The sequence below is a fragment of the Onychostoma macrolepis genome, chromosome 04, assembly GCF_012432095.1.
Source record: "Onychostoma macrolepis isolate SWU-2019 chromosome 04, ASM1243209v1, whole genome shotgun sequence".
NCBI lineage: Eukaryota > Metazoa > Chordata > Actinopteri > Cypriniformes > Cyprinidae > Onychostoma > Onychostoma macrolepis.
Window position 1 is genome coordinate 6,898,563 of NC_081158.1, and position 7,028 is coordinate 6,905,590.

The 7,028-nt window shown below is 37.0% G+C and overlaps 1 long non-coding RNA gene across 1 annotated transcript; it reads left to right on the top strand.

Annotated features, from left to right (window-relative positions):
• Window positions 1–234: 234 nt before the first annotated feature.
• LOC131538629 (uncharacterized) lies at window positions 235–5,054 on the top strand. Its single transcript, XR_009270619.1, has 3 exons — window positions 235–1,161; window positions 1,371–1,467; window positions 1,658–5,054. It is a non-coding gene; the product is annotated as an uncharacterized LOC131538629 (long non-coding RNA).
• Window positions 5,055–7,028: the final 1,974 nt, after the last annotated feature.

Sequence of the window (7,028 nt, forward strand, 5' to 3'; positions counted from 1 at the left end):
TGCTCTATTATCACTCTCGCTGTAAGAGCTGCTCCAAGTTGAACACACCTTTTACCTTCTCCTCAGAGGAAGAGTGTGACTCAGATGACGAACGTTTGCATTTTGAAGAGCGTCTGGACCCAGGATATATATAAAATCTTCATATTTAAAAAAAGTTGGATATTTCCAAACAGGCTATTGTCAAACTAAAATCAGCTATTCAGAGTAAAATTGGTTTTGAATGTTGTACAAAGCGCGTATATAAACTATGCTATAGGCCTATATATAAATATAATATTATACTACTGTCATGATCCGGCCCAGGACCTTCCACTCATCAGCCACACGAGGTCGCTCTCGCAGCACATGGACATTGCACTACAGCCCGAATTATATTCCCCAGCTGGCACTGCATTTGCTAATCACACTCTCTAATCTCTCAGTCATACCTGCAGCTCATCAACATTCACACCTGCACCACATTTACGGACCTGAATAAAAACCACTCGCACAGTCTATTCTGGTGCGAAATCTTGATTTGCTGAGTCTTTCTATTCCAAGTGTTCTTCCCTGTTTACCTTGTCTAGTTTCCGTGTGGCTACCCTGACCTCGGACTGTTTATCTCGTTTATGACCATTTTCTGCCTGCCCCGACCTCAGCCTGGATATCGTTTCTGCCTCTGCCTAGCCCTAAGTATTGACTCTGTTGTTGTTTACCTGTGTTCGATAAAACCTGCAAATGGATCCGCACTCCTCTGTCTTGTCCGTTACAACTACGATGTCTCTTACAAAAATTTACTATGGTTTTATTTATTTTTTTACATTTTGTAATGTTTAGACTATATATTTTCCCAAATAGTGAAATTGTTCACCAACTAAGCATCTGATCGCGAATATCTGCTCTGGTGAAAATGTTTTGAATGTGTTGTACCCGGTCATTGGCGTTTGCAATGGAGGTGTAAATGTATCAAGTAAGCTGTAAATATCACTGATAAGTGACCCATCGACAGACATATACGCGTGTCCTTTCTTCTCAGTGATGCAATTTATTATCAGCTATGCATGTTCTGGTAATTGCTAACAACGGTTTCAATTTTCGTTTAGGGCTGCATCACCGGCATCTTGCACAAGAAAGGCACGTGAGTGTCGTTCAGTTTTGAGTTCGCTGGAAAAATCATACCGAGTAAGTGCACATTCAGTATTTTACAGATGTTAGTTAAATTTTGTTAAGAAACGTTGGGATAACACAAAAAGTAAATCTTCCTGTATGGATTTATAGAAATTGTACTTTTGTTATGCCTATGGTAATATTATTTGTGGTTGAAAATAAAATATATTTTTTATAATAATTTGAAAACTAAATGCTAACGATTGTTTATAACATTCTTTTAGGACTGTGAATACACCACTTTCGCTTTCACCTGCATCTCACACAGGAAAGGTGATGCAGGTCTCGTTCAGTTTTCAACTCCATTCACAATCTTATAGAGTAAGTGTGCATTCACTATTTTACAGATCTTACTTTAATTTCATTTATTTTACTGTATGGTAAAATATGGGGGCTATGTGGTAAATGTTTTCTGTTTTTCTATAAATTAGTACTAATATCAGTGAATATCACAATGTTAATAATGCAGTTTCTTTGTGTAAACAGCATGCTTGCTTTTTTTTTTCTTCAGATGTGAGAATAACAGTGCAAAAGAACCTGTTGCAAAGAGAGCCAAAGCAAATAAGCAGACCACTCATGGAAAACAGAGGCTGATGTTGACATGGCTCCACAGGCTCTGAGATTCCTGCCCGCACAGGAACCTGGACCACAGCTAAGACCATGTGATGCACACACTCCCATGAGTCTGTTCAAAATGTTTTTTTTCTGAAACTGCTGTGTCAACTCTGTGTCGAAACACCAATGCTCAGGCTGCCAAGGCACGTGCAAAGGGCCATAAATATAAATGGACAGACGTCAGCATCAGTGAGCTATACTGCTACATTGGGCTATTCTTCTACATGGACATGGTGGAGTTGAGGTCCATCAGAGATTACTGGCGGCAGGATAGTCTTTTCTCTGTTCCTTTTCCTGCCACAATCATGTCAAGAGACAGATACCACACCATTTCATGGAATCTGCACATGAGTCACCCAGATGCAGACCAGGACAATGACAGAAAGAGGGGCACAGCTGAACACGACTGTCTTTTCAGGGTCAGACCCCTCATGGACACTATCCGGCATGCATGTAAGGCTATCTATCATCCAAGAAAAAATTTGGCAGTGGATGAAAGAATGGTGGCATGCAAGGCAAACACAGGAATGACTCCGTAAATGAAAGCCAAGCCAACCAGGTCAGGCTTCAAGTTATTTGCTCTTGTGGACCCATCAAATGGATATACTGTAGATTTTGCTGTGTACACTGGAAAGAACAATTTTCCCACAGGCCATGGACTGTCATATGATCTCTTTTGGACCATACAGTTTTGGGCTCTGGGTACCATGTATACGAGTAGGTTGTACATAGGGTGTAAGAGTGGGCTTTTACAAACCTTACACTTTTTTATTATTATTTTTTTTTTAACCCTGAATGTCTGTTTTTGCACAGTTTTGCCCTGAATGTATCTTCTGTACCACTATGTGTTTTATGTGTAAATTCAAGTATATGTAAAGTATATTTATAAGTAAGATAACTCTTCCAGTAGGTTTGCTATGTGTGGATTTATATAGGTTACACAGTTACAGTGTACTCACTGACTAGAAGCAGGTAAGTTTATTTTCTTCAGAGCACATAAACAAACACTTTGGAAATGGCAGGTATGCAATGTTCATTTATATATTTCAACATGATATATACTGTCACCATGTTTGCTCTGTCTTTGTCAGATCATTGTGGCACTCACGTCCATTTGTTTTCTCGGGCAGTTTCTGCTGTCTCAAGTTTATTCAAGTTTCCTGCTGCTGTTTTGGATATTTTTGATATTGCACCCATGACTCTTGTTTTTTTTTTTTTTTTTTTGTTCCTAATAAACCATTTAACTGCACTCAAGTTATTTTACATGATAGTTAAATATATTCTAAATAAACTACAAACAAAAAAATATATAAATTAATTTTTTTCTCCCATTCTTTCTTGTAGCAATTCCCTCTCTGTCAAACACCTGACCGAAAGGCTCATTATGGAGCTCATTATGTGGGTCTTTGTCTTCTCAGGTGTGACTCACAGCATTATTCATGTTCATTCACGCCTCCTCGAATATACCCTTTCTAAACAATATATAATATACTGTTTTCTGTGAATGAGTGACTAAGATGATTTTCACATCATTTTTTTTTTTTTAAGTCTTGAGATAGTAAAGTCTCAAAAGTCTTTTGGGAACAAATGTTCTGTATGTGTTTTATGGCCTTATTTCACTGACTTTAAAATTGTAGTTTTTCACTAAGCATCCTGTCAGATTGTCCATCCTTTGAGTAAAAGCGTGTGCGGGTCGCCCAATCTGATTTCATCCGTTAAAGTTAACCTTTTCAAATAACAATCACAGTCCTGGACAGTGCAGCTATACCTTACATATGCAATTTAAATAGGAATTTCTCCAGTTATTATTAAAAAACAAGCTAAACAGACTTCATAGCTAGCGTTAGTGAAAGCGGTCAGTGGAATCTTTCTGCCTCCAACAAAACTCCGCCCACAGAAAAACGTCACAATGTTTACTAACAGAAAAAGGGTCTATTCTGTCCACTAAAATAAGATAATACAAAAAAAACATAGCTCATACAAAATCATGATTGGCTCACTATGCTACTTTCTGTTTCTGACACAAAGAAAGGAAGTCAAACAGTATTTACATGTTTTCACATAGCTGTATTCATTACAGTGTAGGGGTGGGCGGTATAACCAAAATTCAATTTCACGGTATGACTCATTTTATTTCACGGTAACGATATAGTCATTAATATATGTAGTTATTCTGAAAATCGACAAAAAGGACTTTATGTAATAACTCAAATACTTTAGAAATTAAAAGTAGCCTACTTCACCTTGTTTGATTTTTCTTTTTCTTTTATTTGGCAAATTGTTTATTTAGTAATAACACACTCAATTTACAGATTACAGTGGCATGCAAAAGTTTGGGAACCCCTTGCACAATCTGTGAAAATGTGAATAATTTTAACAAAATAAGAAACATACAAAATGCATGTTATTTTTTTTTTTATTTAGTACTGTCCTGAGTAAGATATTTTACATAAAAGATGTTTACATATAGTCCACAAGACAAAAAATAGCTGAAATTATTAAAATTAAGCCCCTTCAAAAGTTTGGGAACCCTTGGTTCTTAATACTGTGTGTGGTTACCTGGATGATCTACGACTGTTTTTTTTTTGTTTTGCATTAAGATGGTTGTTCAAGAGTCCCTTGTTTGTTCTGAACAGTTAGTTCAGTTAGTGAGCAGTTAGTGAGCACTGTTCTTCAGAAAAATCCTCCATGTCCTGCGGAGTCTTCAGTTTTCCAGCATTAACCCTTTCCAGCAGCGACTGTATGATTTTAAAATCCATCTTTTCACACTGAGGACAATTGAGGGTCTCAAACACAACTATTAAAAAAAGTTCAAACTGATGCTCCAGAAGGAAACACGATGCATTAAGATGCGGGGGGTTAAAATGTTTGGAATTTGAAGATCAAGGTAAATTGTATTTAATTTGTCTTCTGGGAAACATGCAAGTATCTTCTGTTGCTTCCCGAAGAGCAATGAAAATGATATTTCAACAAAAGAAGAAAAACTTGGACATCTTCATCCTGTTCAAATGTTTTCACTGCCCCCAACTGACTGACATTAAATGCAACTTGTAGATGAAATTCAACTTTAAATAAGGCATTTCTATATCATTTTTAAATCTTATGTTATTATTTTACTTCAGTCAATTTATAATATATAAATATTTTATATTGAAATATTCTGTTCATAATAAATTACATCCAGAAAACCTGCCTGTGCAGACCCCACTGTGGGTTTCCTGTGGGACAGTGCAGGCAGAGCAAACCCACACTAAACCCATGTGGGCCCCCATGATGGTTTTCTGTGGGCAACCCACTGTGGGCCCACACAAAACCCACTCTGGGCCCCTTGTGAGGTAGCCCTGTTCGGCTACCATGTTAACAGCACTGGACAGCTAAAACTTTGTTTTAAGATAGGATGCTTGTCATGAATCCGGTCTACAAACTTCCGTTCACTCACCACCAGAGGTCACTCGCTCACTACATTGGCTCTCACACCATACATCACACTGGACTGCATTTCCCATCATCCATTGCACTGACGACACACACAGCTGCTTGCACTAATCACACGCACACCTGATCCTATGTACACACAGATTACATGCCTTACATAAACCTTGGACTTCCTCTTCCTCCCTGCCGAGTATTGTATGTGCTTATCGCTACCCTAGCTTTAGCTACTCTACAGAGCCTTTGTTAGTTATCCTAGTCTTGCCTTGCCTGTTTCGGATTGTGTTTTTCCCTGCCTGGACTATTGCTGTCGTTTTGGATTTACCTCTCTTGTCTAGCCCCTTTGGATACTGTTCGCTGCCTACCGACCCAGGCCCGTTTTGGATGACTCTTTGCCTTGCCTATTATATACCTGTTTGCCACTGTTTGACCCTTGCCTGTATTTCGACCACGTTTATTAATAAAAGCATTGCACTTGGATCCGCTCGCCTCTCGTCTCATTGGCTTCGTTACAAGTCAAGTCAAGTCACCTTTATTTATATAGCGATTTTAACAATACAGATTGTGTCAAAGCACTTAACAGTATCAAATTGGTTACAGAGCTAATTAAACAATTTTTTTTAAATAATTTTCTTTATCTACATGCAAATATTACATTAAAATTTGATTTCTGTGACAATGACAGTAAAATGTAAACAATAAATTGTCCATAGCAAAAGCCTAGTTAATAAATTAACATAACATATATTCAAAAGCCTATCAAATACTTAAACAGCACATGATCAACAAAAAAACTTTAGTTTGTAACAGCTGATTCCAGACAAAGTTAGAGAGATTATATATTTTACCATATTACAATAGTTCAAAAACCCAATTAGACCTCAGCAGTACACCCAATAAATACACACACAAACACACACATTATATATACAGTATGTACAATGTATTTAAATATTTATATACAGTATATATATATATATCAGGGCTGTCAATCGATTAAAATATTTAATCACGATTAATCGCATGAATGTCATGAGTTAACTCGTGATTAATCACAACTTAATCGCACATTTTTATTTGTTGTAAATGTACCTTAAATTAATACTTTTCAAGTTTTTAATACTCTAACAAACATGGCCATGGGCAAATATGGATGCTTTATGCAATATATGTTTATTATTATTGAAACCATAGTCGACATGTTTCAAAGGTCATAGAACTTTCAAAGAACTTGTTCATGTCTATTAGACACATGAAAAAAGAAATACCAGGTTCCCATTACTTCTCTTTCTTTGCACTGAGCAATTTACTTCCACAAACCTGTTTACATTTTTGCATGACAGGGCAGCTCACTTTTTCTGAACATGCAAAATGTACATTTATTATTAGATTTGTTTGCCTCTCTGTTCCCACATACTGGGGGGGGGGTTGCTAAAGGGGTCTGCAAAGTTGCTAAGTTTGTTATGGGCTAGGCCATGGGCTAAACAGAAAATGCGCGCTGCGTTAATAAAATTAGTGCCGTTAAAATTCATTTGCGTTAACACGTTATTAACTTTGACAGCAATAATATAAATATATGTATATATATATATATATATATATGTGTGTGTGTGTGTGTGTGTGTGTGTGTGTGTGTGTGTGTGTGTGTATGTATGTATGGATGTATGGATGTATAAGGATGAAAGAACCTCAGATACTTTAATCTCCTAAGAAACAGACAATACAAACATACACGGGCATCTTTGAGACACCTCACAGAGTGGAGTTGCAGGAAACTTCTTTCCCTTCTATACATTTGTTTCTTCTTAAATCCCTTCACCTATCCTTACTTCTAC